At 33.6% G+C, this 18,142-nt stretch overlaps 1 pseudogene; it reads left to right on the top strand.

The window, feature by feature from the left end:
* Positions 1-14,049: 14,049 nt before the first annotated feature.
* On the top strand, positions 14,050-15,098 carry LOC114745046 (F-box/kelch-repeat protein At1g74510-like; annotated as a pseudogene).
* The last annotated feature ends 3,044 nt before the right edge of the window (positions 15,099-18,142 follow it).

Raw genomic sequence — 18,142 nt, 5'->3', positions numbered from 1 at the left:
AGGAGTGAAGACCATAGATTCTCTCCTCCCCCCCCCCCGGGGTTTATTTAGGCGTGCTTAAATACTGTAGCAACTTCACGTTTTTGGGTCTCTTGATGTGAAGCACATACTCTTCTGCCACACACTTTTATATGCAACTGGAGATTCTTGGATATAAACGAAAGGAGAGATTCCATTGGCTAGTCGTAAGGTGATGAGCTGCTTCTTGCTTTGTAAATTAAAATGTAAAAGATAGCCATTCCATCGAAAATTGAAGATGGAAGTATAAAGAAAAAAAATATCATTTTATCCCAAATTAAGGGCTTTAAATTTTGAAATTATCTTCAAGAATGTAATGACATAAGTAATAGTATGAAACACCATATTCTATGTATATATGTGATATAAACTTAAGTCTTTTCAGTATGAAACTGTAATTTTAAATATAGTTGATTTGAAGTCTTCAGTTATGGACCTTTGTTCCTTTTGTTTGATGTTTGGATTGAACTTGAGTTTCTGGATAAAAAAATTATTGGGTTTCTGTTGACTTGTGTAGTCTTTTGTAAACCTTTTGTTATCTAAAAAAAATTGAAGAGGGATGAGGAAAGTCTCATCTAAATAAACTCTTCATTTATTATCTCACTTCATCATACATCACCTCTTCTCCTGTTGTTCCCCGTCCAAGAGGCAGAACTCAAACCAAGTACCTCCTCTATTCCAGAAGTCTACGATGTCCTCTTAGCTCTCCCTTGAAACCAGTCACATTAACATGATGAGTTGCTTATATGGGACCTACGTGAATGGCAAGTTTTGCCTCCCTTGATGATAATGGCTGTGTTCAATTGGATTGGTCGGAAAGTGCACCATAGCTCGCAAAGCATAGAATTGATGGTTCAATTTGGATTCTTGCCTAGACCGTTTGAAGAATTTGTATCACAAAGATAGTTTGGGATTCAATCCCTTTACAGAGTGATTCCTTTTTGTGTTTGGCGTTTCTTTTAGCCCTCTCATGTTTTTTTTTTTTAAATTTCTCATGCATCTGAATGCCGAAGATGGGGATGACTTAGGTGTTACGAAAATTTTGCAATAATAGAACAATTTAAACTTAATCAATATAGAGTAGAATGAAGAAGATATCGCCTATTGTTTGAAGGAAGAGTAAGAAAAGATGTACACAGAAATCTATATTCATTCGTTCTACCACTTGATATAAGGAACGGATACGGATCGGCTAGAAACAAGTTAGGAAACTAGACGAACGATCAAAGGTAGGACCTTAAGAGAACCTATCTCTTACAACCCTAGCCATGGAGACACCACAAGGATGATCAGTCCTTGATACAGTCGAGTATTCCCACGAGAATACGAGGCGGCAAGCAAAGCTCACTCAAGAGAAATAAAATTCTCTAAAATTCATTCATTCAAATCTGATCCCCAATTACAAAAAACATAGCCTTATATAGGCAGCAAAAGAACAATCTAGAATCAAAAAACCCTAGGTCATAAATGCCATAAATGTGCCTTAATGATGATTGACTATCTTGGTTGGCACCAATTAAGGCTAAAGGAAATAGGAAATTACCTTTTCTTGAGGAAAAAGGCTTCTACCTAAAAATAGGAAACTAACCTAAAATATTCTTATGCAATTTTTGACCAAAAGGCCTTATTTAATGCAAATAAAAAATGGAAACTTAAAAAAAATGAAATTAAACCATAACTAATACATAAAGACGCCTTCTTGATGCTTCTTGAATATTCTTGGACGTCACTTATGCTCCTCCTCCAAGGCACATGCTTGTCACATGATATTTTGAGTGAATTCTTCAATCTGGACTACACATGGGCCTTGTACATCATCTTGTTTGGCTTCTAGCAATGTAATCATCATGTTTGGACCCTTGATGGGCTGATTGAGGGATGCTTCTTCCAAATAAATGGGCTCTAATTCTTTAAGATCTTTTATCAAACAATTCAGCGCCTCTTTCATAGATTTGGTCCTTGCTCTTGTCATTGGGCCTCCAATGCCTTGTAATGGGTCTTTTAGAATATTGGACTTCCATCTTTTAGCTTGGGCTGCACACTCCGTGTTTTGGTCTTCCTTTGATGCTTGATCATGCCATGCTCCTCTATCATTCCCTTCCTGCTCAAAAGGATTCATCCTCGAATCTGCAGCATCAAAGAGAGATAAATCAGTCACATTAAATGTAGCACTTACATTACTGTAGGAGCTAGGCAAATCTATTTTATAAGCATTATCATTGATTCGCTCCAAGACTTGGAAAGGGCCATCTCCTCTTGGCTGCAACTTAGACTTTCGTTGTTCTGGAAACCTCTCCTTTCACAAGTGTACCCAAACCCAGTCTCCAGGCTCAAAGACAACCTTTCTACGACCTTTGTTAGCTTGCTTTGTATATTGCTCATTCTTTCTCTCGATGTTGGCCCTCACCTTAGCATGTAATCCCTGCACAAACTCAGCCTTTTTCTTGCCATCAAGGTTAGCTCGTTCACTAGAAGGCAAAGGCAGAATATCCAAAGGAGATAGAGGATTAAAGCCATAAACAATCTCAAATGGAGAGAAAGAAGTGGAAGAGTGAATAGCCCTGTTATATGCAAATTCAATATGAGGCAAGCAGTTGACCCAATTCTTCAAGTTCTTTTGAATTATTGCACGTAACAAGGTAGTGAGTGTTCTATTGATGACCTCAGTTTGCCCATCCGTTTGGGGATGTAGTAGAAAACAGCAACTTAGTTCCAAGCTTACTCCACAAGGTCTTCCAAAAATGGCTAAGAAACTTTACATCCCTATCACTCACAATGGTTTTAGGCAATCCATGCAATCTAACAATTTCTGTAAAGAACAAGTCAGCAATATGCACAGCATCATTTGTTTTAGAACAAGCAATAAAATGAGCCATTTTACTAAATCTATCCACTACAACAAAGATACTATCTTTCCCAGATTGAGACCTAGGCAAGCCCAACACAAAATCCATAGAAATATCTACCCAAGGTTGGGAGGGCACAAGTAGATGGGAATATAAACCATGAGGTTGAACCTTAGACTTTGCATGCCTACATGTCACACATTTAGCACAAACAGACACAACATCTTTGCGCATACCAGGCCAATAAAAGTGTTCATGCAAAAGAGCTAATGTTTTGTCAACACCAAAGTGACCCATCAAACCACCATCATGAGTTTCTTTTACAAGCATCTCACGCATAGAGCAATTGGGAATGCACAATTTATCTTTCTTAAAAACAAACCCATCAGATCTATAAAAGTCATTCACCCTATGCTTTTCACAAGAAAGCCAAATTTTGGAAAAATCACAATCAGAGTCATACAACCCTTTCAATAATTCAAACCCAAGTAATCTAGCATGAAGAGAAGTAATAAGAGAATACCTCCTAGAAAGAGCATCAGCAACAACATTCTCTTTACCTTGCTTATGCTTGATCACATAAGGAAACGTCTCTATGAATTCCAACCAGCGAGCATGCCTCTTATTAAGCTTACCTTGAGACTTTAGAAACTTCAAACTTTCATGATCAGAGTGAATAATGAATTCCTTGGGCCATAAATAATGCTGCCATGTTTCTAAAGTTCGTTTTAAAGCATAGAGTTCCTTGCCATAAGTAGAGTAATTCAAAGAAGCTCCACTTAATTTCTCACTGAAGTAGGCAATAGGCCTAGACTCTTGTATTAGAACAGCACCAATACCAATCCCAGAAGCATCACATTCAACTTCAAAAACTTTATTAAAATCAGGTAAACACAAAAGTGGTGTATTGGTTAATTTCTTTTTCAAGGTATTAAAAGCTGTTTCTTGTGTTTCACCCCATTTAAATGTCACATGCTTCTTAACAAGCTCATTTAGAGGTGCAGCAATAGTTGAAAAATCTTTGACAAACCTCCTATAGAAACTTGCTAGTCCATGAAAACTCCTGACTTCATTGGCATTCTTTGGGGTTGGCCAATCTCTTATAGCTTTCACCTTTTCCTCATCCACATGGATCCCTTGAGCACCTACAACAAAACCAAGAAACACAACAGAATCCATGCAAAAGGAGCATTTCTGAAAATTAGCATATAAGCTATTCTCCCTAAGAGTTCGAAACGCCTCATGCAAGTGAATAACATGGTCATCTATTGTTCTACTATAGACAAGAATATCATCAAAGTAGACAACCACAAACTTCCCAATAAATGAACGAAAAACATGATTCATCAAGCTCATGAAAGTGCTAGGTGCATTAGTTAACCCAAAAGGCATAACTAACCATTCATACAATCCAAATTTAGTTTTAAATGTTGTTTTCCATTCATCTCCCTCTTTCATGCGAATTTGATGATAACCACTTCTTAGGTCAATTTTAGAGAATAAAGTAGCACCATGCAACTCATCCAACATGTCATCTAATCTAGGAATGGGGTAGCGATACTTAACTGTTATTTTGTTGATGGCTCTACAATCAATGCACATTTGCCATGAACCATCTTTCTTGGGCACTAGAAGTACTGGAATAGCACATGGGCTCAAACTTTCCCTTACAAAGCCTTTCCTCATGAGTTCATCAACTTGGCGTTGAATCTCTTTAGTTTCTTCTGGATTGGCTCTATAGGCTGGTCTATTAGGTATAGAAGCTCCAGGGATGAAATCAATCCTATGCTCAATTCCTCTTAAGGGAGGAAGCCCATCGGGAACTTCATCAGGGAATAGGTCACCAAATTCCTGCAACAAAGCCACAACACTAGAAGGCAAAGAGGGGTTAAGTTGGTTAGTAGAAAAATAAGCATCCTTGCACACAAGCACCAAGAATCGCTCACTCACTAATGCTCTCTTAACCTCACTTTTTCTAGCAAATAGACTCTCTTTCTTTTGTTCATTTTTCTCATATTCATTCCTTTTCTTTTCTTTTCTTTTTTCTGTACTCTCTCTTTTTCACTCCACTCACTAATTTTTTTGCATTCTTTCTCAATCCTCACTTGGTCATCATAAGCTTCTTTAGGCCTAAGAGGCTTCAATACAATGATTTTTCCATTGAAAGGTACAGAATAACAATTTTTGTAACCATCATGGTGAGCTCTACTATCAAACTGCCATGGTCTTCCAAGCAAGAGATGTCCAGCAAGCATTGGGACTACATCACATAAAACTTCAGCATGGTAGTTGCCAACAGAAAAAGAAACCAAAACTTGCTTAGTGACCTTAGCTTCAGCACTATCATTCAACCATTGCAATTTATAAGGCTTAGGATGCTTCATAGTAGGTAAATCCAACTTTTCAACAAGTAAGGTACTAGCAACATTGGTAACACTACCACTATCAATAACCATGCTACATACCTTATTCTTTATGAAGCACCTAGTGTGGAAGATGAGCTCTCGCTCGCTACTCTTGCTCTTTATCTTCCTTTGGTTGCATGTTTAGGGCTCTTCTAGCCACTAATGCTTCTCCCTTAACAGGTTCAGCTTCATCAATCTCCAATTCAGAATCAGTCACCAAAGAAGGCATGTCATCATCACTTTCATCGCTAGAATGCACACTGTCATACTGCCATTATCTTTGAGAATCATGGCCCTCTTATTGGGACATTGGGAAGCAATATGCCCTTTCCATGACATCTAAAACATTGAAGAGAAGAGGTTCTATCAGTAGAAGAAGTTTTAGAGTCAAGTTTCTTACCGCCATCAATCTTGGGCTTGGATTCCTCCTTGGCTTTTGGTGTGAATTTTGCAACATCTTTAGCCTTAGAATCCTTCCACTTGGATGCTGATCTAGAGTCCCTCCAACCATGAGATGAGGATTTGGAGTGTTTTTCTTTGTACCGCTTCTCAACTTTGATGGCTTTATGCACTAGCTCTTCTTTATCAACAAAAGTGTACATCTCAACTTTATCTCTAATTTCAGGCCTTAACCCATCAATGATTCTGGTCATGCTTGCTTCTTCTCCTTCTTGTACTCCAGCTCGCATTTTAAGAAGGTCAAGTTCATGCACATATTCATCTACAGTCATAGAGCCTTGGCCAAACAGTCGTAACTTTCTATTTAGCTCTCGGTAGTAGTAACTAGGGACATACTTGTTGCGCATGAGTTTCTTTAGCTTTGACCATGTATGAGGTGGTCCTTTGCCCTTAAGGCGCCTTTTAAGCTGTAAATCTTCCCACCAAACAATAGCATAGTCAGAAAATTGATTTGAAGCAATTTTTACCTTCTTTTCTTCTGGCCAGTCATTCATTCTGAAGATTTGCTCAAACTTCATCTCCCAATCAAGGTATGCATCTGGATTTATATTACCCTTGAAGGTAGGGTACTTGATCTTTGGGTCATAGGTGTCCAAATCACATTTTTCATGTCCGCTCCTATTCTTTGAGGATGAAGAACCAGATCTAATCACCTCCTCGTCACCACTACTTGATTTGGATGCTTTTAGCTCCGCTAGCTCCAACTTCAGTTTGAGAAATTCATCTCTCATGGCTCTCATGAATAACTTAGGATCTGTGTTGAATTCTTCCATATTGGCTTCTTTGTCACTCATCTTGAAATTGAAACGTTGGTGTGATCAAAGAGAAATGAAATAGTAAGAAGGGACCTTACCACTCTACTCGCGTGTTTCACTCAAGAAATTGTAGTGTCACTCGTGTTTAACTCAAATCTGGCTTTTAAATTGATGTAATAACAGTCTCGCCTTTTACCACTCAAACTTGCCTCCTATAGTATTCTTGATTGAAACTCAACAAAATCAAGAGACAATGTTAGTAAATGGTAATCTCCACAACCAGAATTGCAAGAACCAGAAAATATAAGAGATAAGCAAGGAATATGTGATAAAAGAAGAAGGATAGGTACCAAAAAAAAAGAAAAGGAAGGAAAAGAGGAGGGAAAAAAAACATAAAAAGGAAAAAAAAAAGAAAAGAAAGGAGAATATGGAAAGCTATGAATTAGAAAAGAAAGGAAAAAAAAAGGAAGAAAATATTTAGGAAAGGTGCTACCTTGAAAATAATTTAGGAAATTGGGCACCTTGCAAGAAAAGCAAATCAAGTTAGGAAGGTGAGATATGGAAGGAAGGAAGCAAATAGGAAACTTGGAAGGAAAAGGAAAGAAACTCAAATTAAGCAATATGGAAAAAAAAAAAGGAAAGGAAAAAAAAAAATAGGAAACAAGAAGAAATTAGGAAACATGCAAAGAGAGGAAATAAGAACTCTTACCACCCAAGTTTAACGATTTAGGAAACTAGTTGTGACTTGTAATAGAAGCTCTTCTCAATTTTAGGAAACTCATCTTTAACATTGCAATTCTCAAATCTGCAGCTTCTCCTTTTTTTTTTTTTTGAATTTTCGGATTTTTTTTTTTTTTTTTTCTAGCACTCCTTTTTTTTTTCACAACACAACACTTTTTTTTTGCTTTTTTTTTGGTGCACAAATTTTTTCTTTTTTTTTTTTCTTTTTTTGCTGCTCAAAGGAACACAGAAAGTCACAAAAAAAAAACACAAATAGGAGGTGGAAAGGCGAAGAAACAAATTAATGGAGGCAAGGGACGAAGAACGAATGATAGAATTAAGAAGATGAAACAAGAAAACAGAAATAATAGATAAAAGGATAGAACTTGAATTCTAGCAAACTTTAGCTCTGATACCAAATGATATAAGGAACGGATACGGATCGGCTAGAAACAAGTTAGAAAACTAGACGAACGATCAAAGGTAGGACCTTAAGAGAACCTGTCTCTTACAACCCTAGCCATGAAGACACCACAAGGATGATCAGTCCTTGATACAGTCGAGTATTCCCACGAGAATACAAGGCAGCAAGCAAAGCTCACTCAAGAGAAATAAAATTCTCTAAAATTCATTCATTCAAATCTGATCCCCAATTACAAAAAACGTAGCCTTATATAGGCAGCAAAAGAACAATCTAGAATCAAAAAACCCTAGGTCATAAATGCCATAAATGTGCCTTAATGATGATTGACTATCTTGGTTGGCACCAATTAAGGCTAAAGGAAATAGGAAATTACCTTTTCTTGAGGAAAAAGGCTTCTACCTAAAAATAGGAAACTAACCTAAACTATTCTTATGCAATCTTTAACCAAAAGGCCTTATTTAATGCAAATAAAAAATGAAAACTTAAAAAAAACGAAATTAAACCATAACTAATACATAAAGACGCCTTCTTGATGCTTCTTGAATATTCTTGGACGTCACTTATGCTCCTCCTCCAAGGCACATGCTTGTCACATGGTATTTTGAGTGAATTCTTCAATATGGACTAAACATTAGCCTTGTATATCATCTTGTTTGGCTTCTAGCAATGTAATCATCATGTTTGGACCCTTGATGGGCTGATTGAGGAATGCTTCTTCCAAATAAATGGGCTCTAACTCTTTAAGATCTTTTATCAAACAATTCAGCGCCTCTTTCATAGATTTGGTCCTTGCTCTTGTCATTGGGCCTCCAATGCCTTGTAATGGGTCTTTTAGAATATTGGACTTCCATCTTTTAGCTTGGGCTGCACACTCCGTGTTTTGGTCTTCCTTTGATGCTTGATCATGCCATGCTCCTCTATCATTCCCTCCCTGCTCAAAAGGATTCGTCCTCGAATCTGCAGCATCAAAGAGAGATAAATCAGTCACATTAAATGTAGCACTTACATTACCGTAGGAGCTAGGCAAATCTATTTTATAAGCATTATCATTGATTCGCTCCAAGACTTGGAAAGGGCCATCTCCTCTTGTAATATTTTGGGCTTAATGCGAGAGAAATTTAAATATGCACATAGTTGATGCATTGGCGTAACAATAATGCTGTCTTTCAAATGTATTTATAAAGATTATCTTTAATTAAGACTATCAGCTACTGACTAAAAAGATAAAAATCTCTTGTCATTAATCAGATAAATGTTAGATGGGAAGGTGCTAAATAAAACTATGCATCATTTAACTACAACTAATTATTAATTAGTGATAAATAACTCCTATAAGAACAGAGGGCAATGATTTGGATATAAGTGCTACTGTCATCAATTAACTTCAATTTCTACTAAATGTTTTTTTTTTTAAATACAAGTAGTAAAAGTACTACTACCGGGCTCCTATTTATAAGAAGAAAAAAAATTCTTTTCATCATATTTATTAGTTACAATATTCAATTTTTAATATGAAGGTATTATTTTACCTTTATTTATTATTATGTAGTTTTTTATTTTTTTTCTTTGAAAGTATATATACTAAATAGAGTTACAGCTGGAAAGTTATTTAAGGCAACTTTAATAAGGTTTAAGTTTATTATTTTATTTTGGTAAAATATGCTGGAAATACTTTTACATAAGATCAGATAAGTATTAAATAATAAGGGTTAATATCATTATTGATATTTATAGTTTGATAAAATTTTGATTTTGATCAGTTTCAAATTATGATTCTTTTTTCATCCTTATATGTAGTTTATTCCATCCAAAATATTAGTCCTTGTAGTTGTATAAAAACTTGAATATTAGTTTGGCAATGTTAATTTCGTTGATGCTGCTAAGTATATGTGTCAAAACAAAAACTCATTAAAATTATAGGGACTAAAATAAAAACTCATAAAAGTATAGGACTCTAATCAAAACTTGTTAAAAGTATAAATAAGAAAGATAACTTGAATGCTTGATAAAAAACAAAGAAATCAAGTTTGAGTAGAAAAATTGATTTTCTACAATAAAATATGATATGCAACATTTGACTTCATGTTTAGTTTTCTTACTTCTAAATAGTTTTCATCCATTGGAGGGGGTGCAATCATTTTTAGTGCATGCAAATCTTTTTCAACCATATGAAACATTTTTTTTTTGGGTAAGATATGAAACATATTTTTAATTATATGCAAATGACTTTCATATTAAAGACTTTTGCAAATAATTGAGAATCTGTCTCACACAGGTAAAGAAAAGTTATGGGAATCATGGCACCAAGTCCTTCTGACCAAAAAAAAAAAAGAAAGAAAGATTTTTCAAATAATGACTTTTCCCCCAATTTTCCCTGAAAAAAGGAATTGGGAATTTTTTGAAAAAAGGAATTGGGAATTTTTTTTAATTTATGTTTTTAATGAGTTTTGATTTTAATCTCTATATTTTTAATGAATTTTGGTTTTGGTTACTATATTTAATGGTATTAACAAAATTGATGTCACTATTGCAAAACTAAAATCAATGATTTGAAATTATAAGAATCAAAACCATTAGGACTAAGACAACGATTTGAAACTATAAGTATCAAAACTAAAATTTAATCAAAGTGTAAGGACTAATAATATTAACTCAAATAATAATCAAATTACTACAAATTTAAGGATCAACAGAAATGTATACACATATGCTGGCCAAAAAAAGAAAAACAAGAAGAAGAAAGAAATATGCACGCATAAGTAATTCCTCCATATGAAAAGGAAAAGAATAAGAAAGAGAAGGCACGCAATTCACAAAAATCTCAAAAAGTTAAAGAATTCAAAATTCATAAAAAGAGAACAAATAAAAGAAAGCGAGCATTCTAATTAAATCTGCTAGAAATGTCAAAACTCAAATTAAAGCATGCACTTTTAACAAATTTTTAATTAGACCAAGAGGTCTTATTAGGAATTGTTGAATATTGTTAAAAGACTAAAATATCCTTTATAATTTAAAATAATATTATTCAAAAAAAAAATTAAATTGTGAAAACTTGACGTTATATAGAACTTATTTATAAAAAAAATTTCATATAAGAAAATTTGGAAATACTAAGGGCAAAAAATTGACAATGCACAATATAATATTTTATACTAAATCTAAAATATTGATAAGAAATTTATGGGAACAAGGATTTTTTTTTTTCTTGTAATGGGAACAAGGATTTTTTTTTTCCTTGTAATGGGAACAAGAACCTTTTAATTACTTGATTCCAACACCATTAAATTAATAATTTTTTTAGTTAAAAAATCAGTTTTGACCCAAAAAATAGTTAAAAAATAAGAATATTAATGTATTAGTTGATTTAAGCATCAAATTTGTCATTTCTTTCTTAGATGTTCTCATCATGTTATATTTTATCATCTCATTACTAACATTCGTACTAATAATTAATATAAACTTATATTTGAAATCTAAATAATTTTTTCAGTGTTTCATGGAACGGATGGAATAATATGAGCTGCTCAATATAAATTTATATACAAAAAAATCATACATCTTAGTCTTTTAACAATATATAGAGCAAGAAAGAGTGAAGCTAGTGGATTATCTGATAGCATCTCAAGAAAAAAGAAGCTAGATCATAAATCGATTGGAGCAATTGCCAATTTACTAACTTAAAGCGGTATTTTAGTCTTTTAACAATATTAAAAATTCCCTAATAAGACCCTTGGCCTAAATAGAGATTTGTTAAAGTGTGAGCTTTTATTTGGATTTTGATATTTCAACTGAATTAAATTGAAATTCTTCCTCAAAGAAATCTTTTTAATTTAAAGAAACAGAGAATCCTATCATATATTCAATGTATATTCACACACACGCCCACGAATAAACACATCCAAAATTTGAAGTTGAGCATTTGTTCATCAATGATTTGTGTGCATTGTATTTTTTTTCCCCCTCAAAGTTTGTTCATTGTATATATGATTCACCGAAAACGTGAGTCTTGATTTCAGTAATTGTATCACTTTCCACTCTTTCTTTTGTTTTTTTCCTTTTTCTTTTTTCCTTTTTTGATAAATTTTTTCCCTTTTTCTAATTTTCAGTTTCATCCATACTTTTACGGCCAGTTTTCTTTGGTGACCTTCCACCATCCAGAAGTTTAGAATTAAATCCATTTAAACAAAAGAAATGCATATTTATAGAGTTCAGGAAATAAAATGTGCATTTATGACTCATAAATAGTATGGATAGATTCTTTGTATCTTTTCTAGAAGATTATATTTATTATATCTATTTTGAATTTAAACTCCAAGTGAATATTATTCTATTAATCCTGTTTAACAAATAATGCATAAAAGTAAATAAGATTGTTTTTAAGAAATACCAAATTTTACTACTACATTTTTTAATAAAATCACCTTAATTTGGTATATAGTTTCGCAAAATAAATGATCTTATTAGAAAGTAGATATGTCGAACAAAATAATAGAAAGTAGATCATGGTCAAATTTTTAGTTTAATTCATAATCTTTTTTATAAAATTAATTGTAATCTAATGCTTGCCACATTTATAAGAATGCACATTTCTGTGACATTTTTTTCAGAACATTAGCCAGATGTCCAGATCATAAGAAGAATAACGAATTAATCAATAATAATGTAATAACATATTCATTGAACTGCTAAATTCTCTATTAAATTAACAAATCACTTATAGTAATAATTGCCATTCTAGCTAGTTTTTTTAGAATGATTTTATAGCGTGTTTTTTATGCTAAAACATGTTTGAGTTACAAAATTAATTTAAAAATAAAAAAATATTTTAATCTCAAATAAAATAACCACAAATTGAAAACTACACTAGAAAATCACGAGAATTTTTTTCAAAAAAAATTAATGAAAAAGAATGATAAGGGAAAAAAAGAGAGGGTAATTATACCTTCAAAAACGGGCATTTTGTAGTTTGACATCTAGGCACGCAATCCCTAATGCTGAGCCCAGTCTGGCTAGGATCATGTAGTTAAAAACTTGGCTTATAAATAGTCTTCCATTGCTATAGTATTGCCATACGCCCAATACAATAGATAGAATAAATCACAGAAATTGAGCAGAGAGATAGAGGATCTTAGCGTTGAAGTGAAGAGGGCGTCAATGAAATAAAGTGTTAGACAGAGGAGGACTCCTTAGTGATTTGCAGAGAAACAAAAGTTAGTAGAATTCGGGAAAATTTTCCAACATCTCTCTTTATCTAATTTGTGAGTTTTTCTCCTCTGCTGGGTCTCGATTTTTATGTATGGTTGTTTGATTACTCGTTGATTTTTATCGAACTTTTTTGTATACCTGTTGTGATTTCTTTGTATTAGATATAAGGAGAAATAGAGGGAAGATATGTAGAACTGTTGGAAACGAAAATAATGTGTGATACTTTTCATGGATATTTTCTTGACGCTGGAAACCCCAAAATTCTATTATTTTGAAATTGATTTTATTTCATTGATATTTTTATGTTTTTGGTGTTTAAATCTCAATTCTTTTCTTGGATGTGTCCCTTGGGCCAACTTAAGAGATCAGATTCCAGGAGCTCTCTTTTCTAGTACTCAATCACTCAAATTTTCGCTCATTTATCTTTTAAATTGTATGGTGTAACATAGCGTCGGAACCATATTTTGAGGGATTATATTGAATGCATACAAAGTTTTTTGCCAATTTCACTCAAACCACCTAGTAAAAAATTTTACATTCAAAATGCACTTTGTTCTAAATTGAATTGAAAATTTCCAATTAATAAAGACTGTTTGGAATTTCTTTTTCTTGATGTGAAAATATCTCCATTCATTCATTGGATGTGTTTTCTTGGGCCAACTTTTGAGAGGTCTCATTTTAGGAGCTCTCTTTTTTAGTACCCTATTACTCAAATTTTCACTCATTAATTCTATTTTGAATTGTGTTGTATAACATGGCCTTTAAACCATATTTTGAGGCATTACGTTGAATGCATACAAAGTTTTTCACCAATTCCAGTCAAACTAAGAGTCAAGTAAAAAATTTTACATTCAAAATACGTTCTGTTCTAAATTGAATTGAAATTTTCCAATTAATGAAGCAACCCTTTTTTATATTAATTGTGTGACGGGCTCGTGACATTTGTTTTATGATTGAGCATGAAATCAACAGAAGTTTGTGAGTATGACATATACAAGCAATGCTATTGATTTTATTCAAATGACTTATTTCAATTAATATAATTGAGTGTTTTTTTAAACTATATTAATGATTGCAACGCATTGTAGAGTCTTCTAATCATGTTTCAAAAGTATTACATTTTCAAGCTCACTTGATGTGAAAAACAGGAATGGTTTCATATATTCATTCATGATGGTTCTCTCAAAACCAGCACAATGGGGAAGAAAAGACTTTAGATGTTGAATGAGTCTTACTTGCTTTCCCACCAACTTGGGAGAGACCTTTCAATGAATTGTCTAATTCGATGCTCAAGATTTGATTATGCAACACTGGCCTTGTTGAATAAGGATTTTCATTCTCTTATTAAGAGTGGACTATTATATCGTCTAGGGAGAAAGGCAAATATTGTAGAGTATTGGGTTTACTACTCATGTAGCCACCTTGAATGGGAGGCCTTTGACCCAAACGGTGGCCGCAGGATGAAGTTGCCCAAGATGCCTTTAAATGAATTCTTTCAGAGTTTAGATAAGGAGTCATTGGCTGTTGGCACAGAGCTTCTTGTTTTTGGAAGGGATGTAACGTCTCCTATCATTTACAAGTACAACATTTTAACAAACATTTGGTCCTCAGGCATGTCAATGAATACACCTAGATGCCTGTTTGCCTCTGCCAGCCACCATGAAATTGCTTTTATAGTCAGGGGGCTGTGATCCACTGGGGAATATCTTAAGCTCAGCCGAACTTTATAACTCAGAGACAGAAAAATTTGAGATTCTTCCAAGTATGAATATATAAAGCCAGGAAGTTGTGTTCTGGTTTTTTCATGGAGGGGAAGTTTTATGTAATTGGTGGGATTGGTGATGGGGACATGATGCAACTTACTTGTGGAGAGGAGTTTAACCCAATCACAAAAACATGGAAGCTAATACCTGATATGTTGCCAAGGCGAACAGCCCCTCCTAAGAAGGCACCTCCTTTAGTTGCTGTTGCAAACAACATATTATATGCTGCGGATTATGGAGAACAAGTGGTAAGAAGATATGAGAAAGAACAAAACTCATGGGTCATAGTAGGGGGACTACCTGAGCGAATGGCTACAGTAAATGGTTGGGGATTAGCCTTTAGGGCTTGTGGTGATAATCTAATTTTCATTGGTGGTGTAGGTGGAAGAATGGTTAAGGTATATTCTTGCATCCCACAGCAAGGCGAAGCACTACAGTGGAACCTACTTGCCAGTAATGACTCAAGGAACTTTGTGTTTAATTGCACAGTGATGGGGTGTTAATGATTTTCAAGGGTATTAATATGTACTCTTTTCATTTCAAGTAGATGAAAATCAACTAGTTTGCAATGATCTCTATTTTAGGTTATGAATAAATAATTTCAGAACTTTTGCATGTGTTCATGTTGTTCCTTCTATTAACTGTTTCATTTCAATTAGGATCCTTTGGGCATAATTTACTCAAATATTCTGTTGCAAAGAAATATGTGTTCGTGTTGGATGTTATTCTTGTATCTATAGAAGGGAAGATGGAGAATAGCTAAGAAGCTTGGGCAGATATAGTATGCATGCAACCATATTAATATGTTAAATGCCACCTATAGCTATGCATTGATTCCTAGCCATAAATCTCTAACTTAATTTTACTTGATTAATTCTATAACAAGTACAGGGAACCACGCCCCAAAATATAGCTATTAGAGTTGGAGGATCCAAGACGTTATAAGATCTTCTTTTTAAGGAAATTCAACTAATGTGGGACTCATAACAAAATCGTTATCATTCTGTGATATGATATTTTGCTTCAAGGCATCCAAAACGTATCATGTCTTCTATCAGCTTAACTCTTTGGGTTTTCATATTTATGAACTCATATCATTGTGACTAAGTTGCTGTTCATAATAAAGCACGGGGTTTGATCGAGACATTCATGGATGATGATTACTGAATACTCAACAACAGTGAAACCTTTAACTATAAAAGGCGGCCAACAAACAAGAGTTCGAGATGAATACTTGTAAATGTGTCAGTTATCTCTTACACTTAGCGATAATTGGATTTAATTTTAGTATAAATAATTAATGCACTTGATCAGCATCAACTTGTACGCATACTTCGAAATCAGGCAAGAAAAATCGTTCAAACACAGATAGCAATACACACACACATGACTAAAAAAAAGGGAAAATTATATTTGAATATATTTGCCATGCAAATTGATACAGATTTGTTATGGATTTGGGACACATCTAGGCCTTTGTGATGGACTTTGTATAGAATGGTCTATCACAAATTTTGTGGCTGCAAAAACGTTTTTGGCGGGTTGTTTGGAATGGAATTAAACTTTTCGATCGTGAAATCTGTCACATTATTATGATTAATTTTTGTCCACCACAACTAATTTAATGGCAATACATGAGCACTCGACTTGAGGATTTTAGAATAGAAGAGATTATTGCAAAATTCAGTCATTTAGTAATATTTGAGCTAGTTTAACGAAAATTTCATTCCAGCAAGTTTTCAATGATTTTTTAATAGATTTTGAAGACAATTCAACTTGATGTAATTAGCGTTGTCGTTAGTTAAATGATTCTTTAATTATAGGGTTAAGGTACTAAAATGTCCTAGAAGTATCTGTTAGAGTATAAATATCTAATTATAACTAATTTATAATATTGGTTATATTAGTTAGATTAGTTCAGTTAGAATAAAACTGATTGTACAGCTCACGTGTAGTCCTTTTCATAATCTGTATATATATCCAAGATGAAGTAATAGAAAAGTAACTTTCCCATTCTTATCACCATGTTCACTCCGTAACAGTATCTATGAAGGAGCATTCAACGCCTGGAATTTTTTTTTTTTTTGGCTTTAGTATGCCTTGGTGGTATAATTTTGTAGCAATTCCACCCTGAATTTGACACTCTCTGACGTTGATCATTAATTGTCGTAGCTTTGCTGATATGGCACTCTAGGCGGCATTCAATATACCAACTCAGCTGCTGCCTAGTCAATTCAAGTTCAGATCCAAAAGAAAAAATTAAATTAAATATTGAGAAAATTAATTATTTAATCTTTATATTTTGACCGAGGTTATCTCTTTGTGACTTAGTCCTTATAGTTTCAGTGAGCTTATAATTCAATCCTTATGAGTGCCACATCTTATGAAGATGATCCATGTAGATTCCATGCTGTAATTTTCTTCTTTTAGTTACTTTCTTCTTCTCCACCGTGGCACTATCTTTTTCCCCATCTCCATTTGCCGTCACCAAGTGCGCAAAGCCTCGCACTGTCACTCTCATCTTTAATTTATTGCCACCCATCCTCAAAAACTTAACTTTTCCGGCAAAATGGCTATAGGAACAGATTGGAACTCCCAAAAACAGTTTTGCTTGATGCCAATATTTTCTTTGGGCATCATCCTTGCAAATTGAATTAATGAAGATGGTTCAAATCTTTTGAAGTTCAATGCTTCTCTTGTTGACCGGCAAAATCATCTTCAGAACTGGAATTGTTGTTTACTCATTGCAATTGGAGAGGTGTGCATTGTGATGATTCAATGGTAACTTCCGTAAATCTTCATCAGCTCAATCTGTCTGGTGCTTTATCAATTGGAAAGGTTAGGGAGACGGGCTTGGAGGAAGTTCCCAGCCCTACAAAAGCTCCGTCGGCTTATCATGTTTTAAAAACACAAAAGTAAAATTTCACGGGCTTCAGTGGACAATAGTATTAAAAACACATATTAATGTATGAAATGTTTAGAATGAAAATTGAAAAAAGAAAAAACGTGTCACAAAATCCTAGGAAGTAAAGAATTGAAACAGAGAAAAAAAGGGCCAGTTTGTTTAAAACTAAGAAAAAAAAAGTAATTTTTATTGATTGAATATAAGGGAGTACGTACAAAGTTCTTGGGGTAAATTAATTCGCTTCTAACTTATTTTGATTAACTAATCAACTAAAATTATTTTGTAAGCTAAAAAAGAAAAATTAGTAAGCTTAAAAATTATAAATAATTAGCAAGCTAAGCTTGTATGTAGCCATAGACTTATCAGTTTGAGGTTAATGATGTTACCTTCATTAACACTGTTAAGTATATAAAACCAAAGCTAACAAAAATGTAAGGCTGGTAATCAAAACATGTTAAAGTATAAATAAAATGGGCAACTTAAATGTGTGATTGAGGAAAAAAATTGATTTTAAGGTTAAAAAAAATTGATTTTAAGGTTAAAAAAAATTGATTTTCTACCATAAAATCCGATTTCGCACGTTTGTATTCATGCTTGGTTTTCTTACTTTCAAATCCTATTTCATCCATTTAAGAGTGTGCA

This window comes from Neltuma alba, unplaced genomic scaffold (assembly GCF_004799145.2).
Source record: "Neltuma alba isolate B1F8T4 unplaced genomic scaffold, ASM479914v2 tig00004516_pilon, whole genome shotgun sequence".
Lineage (NCBI taxonomy): Eukaryota > Viridiplantae > Streptophyta > Magnoliopsida > Fabales > Fabaceae > Neltuma > Neltuma alba.
The sequence above is the reverse complement of the archived record's forward strand: the minus strand, read 5'-3'. Positions and strand labels throughout refer to the sequence as shown.